This window comes from Stenella coeruleoalba (genome assembly GCF_951394435.1).
Source record: "Stenella coeruleoalba genome assembly, chromosome: 10".
Taxonomy (NCBI): Eukaryota; Metazoa; Chordata; class Mammalia; order Artiodactyla; family Delphinidae; genus Stenella; species Stenella coeruleoalba.
Window position 1 is genome coordinate 61,914,245 of NC_137156.1, and position 12,321 is coordinate 61,926,565.

General features: G+C 40.3%; 1 long non-coding RNA gene across 1 annotated transcript in view; it reads left to right on the forward strand.

Moving 5' to 3' along the window:
- Positions 1-12,321, forward strand: part of LOC307192325 — a 31,884-nt gene that overhangs the window by 4,251 nt on the left and 15,312 nt on the right. The window lies entirely within an intron of this gene.

Sequence of the window (12,321 nt, forward strand, 5' to 3'; positions counted from 1 at the left end):
AGCCTCATGCAAGTAATGTGGAAGTGCTAAATAAACTTTGTAAAGCAAGCCTGTCATGATATCAACCAACTTCATGAAGAAATTGAGAAGCTGCATTATTTCCTTATAATTCTTTAATGATTCTCTAAAACAATGCTTCCTTAAAGAAATAGGGTGTTATGATATATAATAGACTACAAGATCATAATTAAATAAACATGCATAAGTGAAGCAATATTATATAAGTAAACATAGAGACTCCGAATGCTTAAGATGTTTATGTCAAAAGTTGTATGCTAGTTTATGTCTTGTCAGCAAATCCTCAGGTTTAAATACAGTCTTAGAAGGCTTTACTGATTGACTCCTTATTCAACGTTAACTTATTTCTGAACACACTGGGAAAAAAGTATCCTTTAGTTCTTTTTACTTCTTTTTTTTTTACATCTTTATTGGAGTATAATTGCTTTACAATGGTGTGTTAGTTTCTGCTTTATAACAAAGTGAATCAGTTATACATATACATATGTTCCCATATGTCTTCCCTCTTGCGTCTCCCTCCCTCCCACCCTCCCTATCCCACCCCTCCAGGCAGTCAAAAAGCACTGAGCTGCTCTCCCTGTGCTATGCGGCTGCTTCCCACTAGCTATCTACCTTACGTTTGGTAGTGTATATATGTCCATGCCTCTCTCTAGCTTTGTTACAGCTTACCCTTCCCCCTCCCCATATCCTCAAGTCCATTCTCTACTAGGTCTGTGTCTTTATTCCTGTCTTACCCCTAGGTTCTTACAGGCCAATATTAGGAAGAGAAGCCAGTTTCTTCCATTGCAAAAATGTTTTGACCTTGTCTAGCTTTCCCACTGGAGGGCAGTAGAGAACCATCCAAGCCATCCCTGATTTTGAACCTCACTGGCTCTAATGTGTGACAAGTCAGACCTTAAAATCCTTGGTACTTATTTCCTACTGATAAAATGTCATAATCAAAGTACATTTTTAGAAAGCCTATTCACTCCCATAAAAAACCATAATTGATTGCGGGAATAAAAGAAAATAAAGCAAAATGAATGCATTTATAAGTATTTACTAAGTGGACAAAAAAAATTAAACCTACATCACAAATGTACTTTAAAATTTTATTTATTTATTTATTATTCTTGGCTGCGTCTGGTCTTCGTTGCGTCATGCGGGATCTTTTGTTGCGCTGCGGGGGCTCTTCGTTGCAGTGTGCGGGCTTAGTTCCCCTGCGGCATGTGGAATCTTAGTTCCGAGACCAGGGATCGAACTGGCGTCCCCTGCATGGGAAGGCAGATTCTTTGCCACTGGACCACCAGGGAAGTCCCACAAATGTACTTTTTTGTGGTGGAATTTTTGTACAGGAGCTGAACTGCCTGAGGCTTCCTAAAATACTAGTCCAAAAAAGTACAGTGTATGTGAATTTTACTCTAAAACTTTGACATATAAGTATATCATATTAGCTTATTGAAATTATTTATAATTCTGAGTTCCCAGACAGCCAAAATGATGGAAAAGTCATCCTCAGTTATTATTAAGACTCCTCTGACTACCTTGATCCACTGTTAGGTCACTGACGAATGACCAGGAGTCATACGGGGAGGCACCAACAATCCTCAGGCCACAGTGGTTAGGGCTGAGGTGCCCAGTGTCCTTTGAAAGTGGCCAGCCCTCTGTTCTTTTCCTCCACTGGGACTGGGGGTTTTTGTTATAGCTGGAAATCCTAGTGCCTAGGGCCCCACCCTTCTAAGATATGCAGCCATCATTGACCAGGGTCTGTCACCAACCGGGATGCTTTCAACAGTGGTCACAGGTCTTTACTCTTTGTAGAACCTCTCTTCCTGCTTTCACTGACCTCTCTGCCCTACAAAGAGTATGGATTTTTTTCCCCTGCACACCCTTTCCCACCTAGATTTGCAGCCTAAGCTCTTCATTGAGCTTGGGCTTTCTTTAAAGGCAAGACAAGAGGGAGTCTTTAAGCTTCAGGACCGCTATTACAAACCACTCCTGAGATCAGCAAGTACTGTGGACTGGCAACCATCAGCAGAAGGTGGGGGAAGGAGGGAAAACTGCTGCAAAAACAAAGTACCCTCGAATATCTCAACAAATTATCTTGCACAGAAGCTAGAACCCAAGACAATTATTTTCCTGGTAAACTCCCTATAGAAACCACAGGTATTCTTTATGCCTCCAAACACCTTTAAACTGCATTCAAAATTAGGGTTGTGAGTCTGGAAATCTTTCTTTGCTAATTTGTTGTACATGAATGCCTGCAGAAGCTTTTGAATGCTAAATGCTGTGGGAGGGCTAGTTTCCATGGTAACTCTTCAGTGAGTCTTTTTCTTGCACTTCAATTAGATCCCATTGCTGAGCGGTTGTGAATGAGAAGGTAACAGCTCAGTCACTTCTGGAGGGCTGGAGAATTGCAGCCTTTCTAGATGCAGCTATATTATCAGTCCACTGAGTTGTACTACGCTTGTTTTGCCCCGTCTCTTCATGGTACCCCAGCACCACAATGGGAAAATATATTTGCAACACACATGACAAAGGGCCAATTTCCTTAATATACCAAGAGAGCATACAAGTTAATATGAAAAGTACCAAAACACAATGGAAAAAAAATGAACAAAGGACATAAATAGGCAGCTTACAGAAAAAGAAAATTAATGGCTTACATTGTATGAAAATGTGTTTAATCTCATTCATAATGAAGGAAATACATATTTAAATAAGATTCCATTTTTCACCTACCAGATTGGAAAAGATCTAAAAATTTGATAATATACTGTGTTCAGAGAATGTGGAAAACCCATCATTTTAGAGACTTCGTGGGAGGATAAATTGGTATAATCTCCTTGGAGGGTGATTTAGCAGTTGCTCTTCTAGAAATTCATCCTACAAGTGCAATTACATTTAACTGAAAAATACAGTAAAAGAATTTTTTTTGATGCGTTTTTTTTATGTGGTTTTTCTTTTTTTTTTTAACATCTTTATTGGGGTATAATCGCTTTACAATGGTGTGTTGGTTTCTGCTTTATAACAAAGTGAATCAGTTATACATATACATATGTTCCCATATGTCTTCCCTCTTGCGTCTCCCTCCCTCCCACCCTCCCTATCCCACCCCTCCAGGCAGTCACAAAGCACTGAGCTGCTCTCCCTGTGCTATGCGGCTGCTTTCCACTAGCTATCTACCTTACGTTTGGTAATGTAAATATGTCCATGCCTCTCTCTCGCTTTGTCACAGCTCACCCTTCCCCCTCCCCATATCCTCAAGTCCGTTCTCCAGTAGGTCTGTGCCTTTATTCCTGTCTTACCCCTAGGTTGTTCATGACATTTTTTTTTCTTAAATTCCATATATATGTGTTAGCATACGGTATTTGTCTTTCTCTTTCTGACTTACTTCACTCTGTGTGACAGACTCTAGGTCCATCCACCTCATTACAAATAGCTCAATTTCGTTTCTTTTTATGGCTGAGTAATATTCCATTGTATATATGTGCCACATCTTCTTTATCCATTCATCCGATGATGGGCACTTAGGTTGTTTCCATCTCTGGGCTATTGTAAATAGAGCTGCAATGAACATTTTGGTACATGACTCCTTTTGAATTATGGTTTTCTCAGGGTATATGCCCAGTAGTGGGATTGCTGGGTCATATGGTAGTTCTATTTGTAGTTTTTTAAGGAACCTCCATACTGTTCTCCATAGTGGCTGAACCAATTCACATTCCCACCAGCAGTGCAAGAGTGTTCCCTTTTCTCCACACCCTCTCCAGCATTTATTGTTTCTAGATTTTTTGATGATGTCCATTCTGACTGGTGTGAGATGATATCTCATTGTAGTTTTGATTTGCATTTCTCTAATGATTAATGATGTTGAGCATTCTTTCATGTGTTTGTTGGCAGTCTGTATATCTTCTTTGGAGAAATGTCTATTTAGGTCTTCTGCCCATTTTTGGATTGGGTTGTTTGCTTTTTTGTTATTGAGCTGCATGAGCTGCTTGTAAATTTTGGAGATTAATCCTTTGTCAGTTGCTTCATTTGCAAATATTTTCTCCCATTCTGAGGTTGTCTTTTGGTCTTGTTTATGGTCTCCTTTGCTGTGCAAAAGCTTTGAAGTTTCATTAGGTCCCATTTGTTTATTTTTGTTTTTATTTCCATTTCTCTAGGAGGTGGGTCAGAAAGGATCTTGCTGTGATTTATGTCGTAGAGTGTTCTGCCTATGGTTTCCTCTAAGAGTTTGATAGTTTCTGGCCTTACGTTTAGGTCTTTAATCCATTTTGAGCTTATTTTAGTGTATGGTATTAGGGAGTGATCTAATCTCGTACTTTTACATGTACCTGTCCAGTTTTCCCAGCACCACTTATTAAAGAGGCTGTCCTTTCTCCACTGTACATTCCTGCCTCCTTTATCAAAGATAAGGTGTCCATATGTGCGTGGGTTTATCTCTGGGCTTTCTATCCTGTTCCATTGATCTATCTTTCTGTTTTTGTGCCAGTACCATACTGTCTTGATTACTGTAGCTTTGTAATATAGTCTGAAGTCAGGGAGCCTGATTCCTCCAGCTTCGTTTTTCGTTCTCAAGATTGCTTTGGCTATTCGGGGTCTTTTGCATTTCCATACAAATTGTGAAATTTTTTGTTCTAGTTCTGTGAAAAATGCCAGTGGTAGTTTGACAGTGATTGCATTGAATCTATAGATTGCTTTGGGTAGTAGAGTCATTTTCACAATGTTGATTCTTCCAATCCACGAACATGGTATATCTCTCCATCTATTTGTATCATCTTTAATTTCTTTCATCAGTGTCTTATAATTTTCTGCATACAGGTCTTTTGTCTCCTTAGGTAGGTTTATTCCTAGATATTTTATTCTTTTTCTTGCAATGGTAAATGGGAGTGTTTTCTTGATTTCACTTTCAGATTTTTCATCATTAGTATATAGGAATGCCAGAGATTTCTGTGCATTAATTTTGTATCCTGCTACTTTACCAAATTCATTGATTAGCTCTAGTAGTTTTCTGATAGCATCTTTAGGATTCTCTATGTATAGTATCATGTCATCTGCAAACAGTGACAGCTTTACTTCTTCTTTTCCAATTTGGATTCCGTTTATTTCCTTTTCTTCTCTGATTGCTGTGGCTGAAACTTCCAAAACTATGTTGAATAAGAGTGGTGAGAGTGGGCAACCTTGTCTTGTTCCTGATCTTAGTGGAAATGCTTTCAGTTTTTCACCACTGAGGATGATGTTTGCTGTGGGCTTGTCATATATGGCCTTTATTATGTTGAGGAAAGTTCCCTCTATGCCTACTTTCTGCAGGGTTTTTATCATAAATGGGTGTTGAATTTTGTCAAAAGCTTTCTCTGCATCTATTGAGATGATCATATGGTTTTAATCCTTCAACTTGTTAATATGGTTTATCACATTGATTGATTTGCATATATTGAAGAATCCTTGCATTCCTGGAATAAACCCCACTTGATCTTGGTGTATGATCCTTTTAATGTGCTGTTGGATTCTGTTTGCTAGTATTTTGTTGAGGATTTTTGCATCTATGTTCATCAGTGATATTGGCCTGTAGTTTTCTTTCTTTGTGACATCCTTGTCTGGTTTTGGTATCAAGGTGGTGGTGGCCTCGTAGAATGAATTTGGGAGTGTTCCTCCCTCTGCTATATTTTGGAAGAGTTTGAGAAGGATAGGTGTTAGCTCTTCTCTAAATGTTTGATAAAATTTGCCTGTGAAGCCGTCTGGTCCTGGGCTTTTGTTTGTTGGAAGATTTTTAATCACAGTTTCAATTTCAGTGCTTGTGATTGGTCTGTTCATATTTTCTATTTCTTCCTGATTCAGTCTTGGCAGGTTGTGCATTTCTAAGAATTTGTCCATTTCTTCCAGGTTGTCCATTTTATTGGCATAGAGTTGCTTGTAGTAATCGCTCATGATCTTTTGTATTTCTGCAGTGTCAGTTGTTACTTCTCCTCTTTCATTTCTAATTCTATTGATTTCAGTCTTCTCCGTTTTTTTCTTGATGAGTCTGGCTAATGGTTTATCTATTTTGTTTATCTTCTCAAAGAACAAGCTTTTAGTTTTATTGATCTTTGCTATTGTTTCCTTCATTTCTTTTTCATTTTTTTCTGATCTGATTTTTATATTTCTTTCCTTATGCTAACTTTGGGGGGTTTTTGTTCTTCTTTCTCTAGTTGCTTGAGGTGCAAGGTTAGGTTGTTTATTCGAGATGTTTCCTGTTTCTTAAGGTGGGCTTGTATTGCTATAAACTTCCCTCTTATAACTGCTTTTGCTGCATCCCATAGGTTTTGGGTCGTCGTGTCTCCATTGTCATTTGTTTCTAGGTATTTTTTTATTTCCTCTTTGATTTCTTCAGTGATCACTTTGTTATTAAGTAGTGTATTGTTTAGCCTCCATGTGTTTGTATTTTTTACAGATCTTTTCCTGTAATTGATATCTAGTCTCATGGCGTTGTGGTCGGAAAAGATACTTAATACAATTTCAATTTTCTTAAATTTACCAAGGCTTGATTTGTGACCCAAGATATGATCTATCCTGGAGAATGTTCCATGAGCACTTGAGAAAAATGTGTATTCTGTTGTTTTTGGGTGGAGTGTCCTATAAATATCAATTAAGTCTATCTTATTTAATGTATCAATTAAAGCTTGTGTTTCCTTATTTATTTTCATTTTGGATGATCTGTCCATTGGTGAAAGTGGGGTGTTAAAAAGTCCCCTACTATGAATGTGTTACTGTCGATTTCCCCTTTTATGGCTGTTAGTTTTTGCCTTATGTATTGAGGTGTTCCTATGTTGGGTGCATAAATATTTACAATTGTTATATCTTCTTCTTGGATCGATCCCTTGATCATTATGTAGTGTCCTTCTTTGTCTCGTCTAATAGTCTTTATTTTAAAGTCTATTTTGTCTGATATGAGAATTGCTACTCCAGCTTTCTTTTGGTTTCCATTTGCATGGAATATCTTTTTCCATCCCCTTACTTTCAGTCTGTATGTGTCTCTAGGTCTGAAGTGGGTCTCTTGTAGACAGCATATATATGGGTCTTGTTTTTGCATCCATTCAGCCAATCTGTGTCTTTCGGTGGGAGCATTTAGTCCATTTACATTTAAGGTAATTATCGATATGTATGTTCCTATTCCCATTTTCTTAATTGTTTTGGGTTCGTTATTATAGGTCTTTTCCTTCTCTTGTGTTTCTTGCCTAGAGCAGTTCCTTTAGCATTTGTTGTAAAGCTGGTTTGGTGGTGCTGAACTCTCTCAGCTTTTGCTTGTCTGTAGAGGTTTTAATTTCTCCATCAAATCTGAATGAGATCCTTGCTGGGTAGAGTAATCTTGGCTGCAGGTTTTTCTCCCTCATCACTTTCAGTATGTCCTGCCACTCCCTCCTGGCTTGCAGAGTTTCTGCTGAAAGATCAGCTGTTAACCTTATGGGGATTCCCTTGTGTGTTATTTGTTGTTTTTCCCTTGCTGCTTTTAATATGCTTTCTTTGTATTTAATTTTTAACAGTTTGATTAATATGTGTCTTGGCGTATTTCTCCTTGGATTTATCCTGTATGGGACTCTCTGTGCTTCCTGGACTTGATTCACTATTTCCTTTCCCATATTATGGAAGTTTTCAACTATAATCTCTTCAAATATTTTCTCAGTCCCTTTCTTTTTCTCTTCTTCTTCTGGAACCCCTATAATTCGAATGTTGGTGCGTTTAATGTTGTTCCAGAGGTCTCTGAGACTGTCCTCAGTTCTTTTCATTCTTTTTTCTTTATTCTGCTCTGCAGTAGTTATTTCCACTATTTTATCTTCCAGGTCATTTATCCATTCTTCTGCCTTAGTTATTCTGCTATTGATCCCATCTAGAGTATTTTTCATTTCATTTATTGTGTTGTTCATCGTTGTTTGTTTCATCTTTAGTTCTTCTACGTCCTTGTTAAATGTTTCTTGTATTTTGTCTATTCTATTTCCAAGATTTTGGATCATCTTTACTATCATTATTCTGATTTCTTTTTCAGGTAGACTGCCTATTTCCTCTTCATTTGTTAGGTCTGGTGGGTTTTTATCTTGCTCCTTCATCTGCGGTGTGTTTTTCTGTCTTCTCATTTTGCTTATCTTACTGTGTTTGGGGTCTCCTTTTTGCAGGCTGCAGGTTCGTAGTTCCCGTTGTTTTTGGTGTCTGTCCCCAGTGGCTAAGTTTGGTTCAGTGGGTTGTGTAGGCTTCCTGGTGGAGGGGACTAGTGCCTGTGTTCTGGTGGATGAGGCTGGATCTTGTCTCTCTGGTGGGCAGGTCCACGTCTGGTCGTGTGTTTTGGGGTGTCTGTGGACTTATTATGATTTTAGGCAGTGTCTCTGCTAATGGGTAGGGTTGTGTTCCTGTTTTGCTAGTTGTTTGGCATAGGGTGTCCAGTACTGTAGCTTGCTGGTCATTTAGTGAAGCTGGGTGCTGGCGTTGAGATGGAAATCTCTGGGAGATTTTCGCTGTTTGATATTACATGGAGCTGGGAGGTCTCTTGTTGACCAGTGTCCTGAAATTGGCTCTCCCACGTCAGAGGGACAGCACTGACTCCTGGCTGCAGCACCAAGAGCCTTTCATCCACATGGCTCAGGATAAAAGGGAGAAAAAGTAGAGAGAAAGAATTAGTAGAAGTAGGAAGAAAGAAAGAAAGAAAGAAAGAAAGAGGAAGGAAGGAAGGAAGAAAGAAAGAAGGAAAGAAAGAAAGGAGGGAGGGACGGTGGGAAGAAGGAAGGAAGGAAGGAAGGAAGGAAGGAGGGAAGGAAGGAAAAACGAAAGAAAGGAAGAAGATAAAGTAAAATAAAATAAAGTAAAATATAATAAAGTTATTAAATTAAAAAATAATTAAGAAAAAAATTTTTTTTAAAAAAAACGGATGGAAAGAACCTTACGACAAATGGTGGAAGCAAAGCTATACAGACAAAATCTCATACAGAAGCATACACACTCAGAAAAAGAGGAAAAGGGGGAAAGATCATAAATCTCGCTCTCAAAGTCCACCTCCTTAATTTGGGATGATTCGTTGTCTATTCATGTATTCCACAGATGCAGGGTACATCAAGTTGATTGTGGAGCTTTAATCCGCTGCTTCTGAGGCTGCTAGGAGAGATTTCCCTTTCTCTTCTTTGTTCTCACAGCTCCCAGGGGCTCAGCTTTAGATTTGGACCCGCCTCTGCGTATACGTCCCCGTCCCCGGAGGGCGTCTGTTTTTCAGCTCAGACAGGACGGGGTTAAAGGAGCTGCTGTTTCGGGGGCTCTGGCTCACTCAGGCCGGGGGGAGGGAGGGGCGCAGAGTGCGGGGTGAGCCTGCGGCGGCAGAGGCCGGCGTGACGTTGCACCAGCCTGAGGCTCGCCGTGCATTCTCTCGGGTAAGTTGTCCCTGGATCCTGGGAACCTGGCAGTGGCGGGCTGCACAGGCTCCCCGGAAGGGAGGTGTGGATAGTGATCTGTGCTCGCCCACAGGCTTCTTGGTGGGGGCAGCAGCAGCCTTAGCGTCTCCTGCCCATCTCTGGGGTCCGCGCTTTTAGCCGCGGCTCACGCCCGTCTCTGGAGCTCCTTTAAGCAGCACTCTTAACCCCCTCTCCTTGTGCACCAGGAAACAAAGAGGGAAGGAAAAGTCTCTTGCCTCTTCAGCAGCTCCAGACCTTTTCCTGGACTCCCTCCCAGCTAGACATGGTGCACTAACCCCTTCAGGCTGTGTTCACGCCGCCAACCCCAGTCCTCTCCCTGCGCTCCAACCAAAGCCCGAGCCTCAGCTTGCAGCCCCGCCCGCCCCGGCGGGTGAGCAGACAAGCCTCTCGGGCTGGTGAGTGCCGGTCGGCACCGATCCTCTGTGCGGGAATCTCCCCGCTTTGCCCTCCGCACCCCTGTTGCTGCGCTGTCCTCCACGGCTCCGAAGCTCCACCCTCCGCTACCTGCAGTCTCCGCCTGCGAAGGGGCTTCCTAGTGTGTGGAAACCTTTCCTCCTTCACAGCTCCCTTCCACTGGTGCAGGTCCCGTTCCTATTCTTTTGCCTCTGTTTTTTCTTTTTTTCTCCCAGGTACGTGAGGAGTTTCTTGCCTTTTGGGAGGTCTGAGGTCTTCTGCCAGCGTTCAGTAGGTGTTCTGTAGGAGTTGTTCCACGTGTAGATGTGTTTCTGGTGTATCTGTGGAGAGGAAGGTGATGTCCGCGTCTTACTCTTCCGCCATCTTCCCCTCGTCCTCTGATGCATTGTTGAAGCAGATGACTGGGACAGATTAAATGAGTTGATACATCCAGACAGTTATTCACACTGGACAATGAGAGACAGAAGTAAAGTTGGGTTTTCCTTAAATCCCAGAGTTGTATGTTCAGCCTATTTGTGAAACGCTGTTAAAGGATAATTCTTAAAAAAAAAAAAAAACATGACTCTCATGCAGATATAAAATGAACAAGTGTTAACGATTTCATTTTGCTCACAATGAAGGACTGTTGTCAAACCTAAGTTTGTGTGCCCAGCGCACAGTGAGGCCAAACAAATCAAAACGTCGGCTTTTGGAACAGAGAAAGGTTTATTGCAAGGGCCAAGCAAGGAGTATGGGCTGCTTGTGCTCAAAAGACCCAAACTTCCCAATGGCTTTCAGGCAAGGGTTTTAAAAGATATTGTTAGGGGATAGGGTCGTGGGATGCCTGATCAGTTCCTGAAACTTCTTCTGATTGGTTGGTGGTGAGGTAACAGGGTGATGTATTAGGAATCTCAGCCTTCTGGTTCCAACCAGTCTGGGGTCTAGTGCTTGTGGTCAGCATATAGTCACTATCCTCCACCTGGGTGAGGGTCTCAGTTTCTGCAGAACAACGCAAAGATATGGATCAGATTGTTATCTATATTCCTTCAGGAGGAACCAGGAGTCCTGTGACTCTCTTTTCCTAATCATTAACGGCTTGAGCCAGCTTTTTGGAATGTGGGGAAGGCCTGTGAGACTGAAGCCTTTTCCCCACAATCAAGAAACAGGGACATGGAAAGACTTTTATACTGAGGAGGGCTAGTCAGATGTCATAACTGGCTCAAAGGAGAAGTTAGGAAGCACAGATTCATGTGCAATAAAGGAAGGGTGAAATGGATGTGCAAATGAGGACCAAACTGGTTTACTACCAGTGGAGGAGGTTGTCCCTGCACTTGACAGAATTGATTTACATGTCTATAGATAGGAGTTATTCTGCCTTGTTATCAGTTATCTATAATTTACAGAGTTGTAAAATAGCTCTCATAGAAACAGAATCAGTAATGCTGCAGGGTTGACCACAGTGTATAGTTTTCCATTTTCTGTACAAGATTAAAGTGATAAATGCAAGAAGTCTAACAGAATGTAAAATCCTTTGGTCCCAATTGTGTGTATGTGTGTGTGTGTATGACATTCAAATATATGTACCTGAATATGGCATTGGTGGTATAGTGGTGAGCATAGCTGCCTTCCAAGTATGTGTACATATGTACATATATGTGTTCACATACACATCGACTATTTCTTGATGGAGAGAGAGGAAATTGATAATTGTGTCTGACACTCGGCAGAGGGACTGAAAGTTGGGAATCTGAGTTGAAAGAGAAATCTATTTTTCAGTATACCTTTTTATACTACTTGATTTTTTTTTTTACTTTTGCCATGAACATTTTTTTCATGGCAAGGAAAAGGAAATCTTTCATAAACCTTAATGTGTCAAACAATAAAGCAATGAATTATAGAAATGAAGCATTGCAGAAAATACAAGGGGAAATGGAAAGAAATGCAATAGCCATGGAAAAGGAACCCTTAACAGACCTCTTTCAGGTCTTGGCAATTGAGCAGACTAAAAATAAGTAAGGATATAAAAAGCAGTTTTCAACATGGGCTGCCTATTAAGAACAATTAGGGAGCTTCCTTAGAAAAGCTTTTTTATTTCAAACATATGCAAGCGTAGACAGACTAATCTAATGAACCCACGTGACCCACACCACCCAACTTTGACAGTTACCAATTCATGGCCAACTTTCCACACCCACTTTTTCCCCTTCTATATGATACTGAAGCAAATCCCAGAAATCATATCATTTAACCTACACACATTTCCTCCAATGAGTATCTCTAAAATATAAGGAATCTTTTTAAAAAATATAATGACAATACCATTATCACTTTTTTAAAAAATTAAAAATTCATAGGTACAATATCATTATCCCACCTAAAAAATAGCAGTAATTCCTTAACTTCATCAAAGATTCAGTATTAAAATTCCCAATTGTTTTATAAAGGTCATTTTTACAAATAGTTTTGTTTGAATTAGGATTTGAATAAGGTCCACATGTTTTGA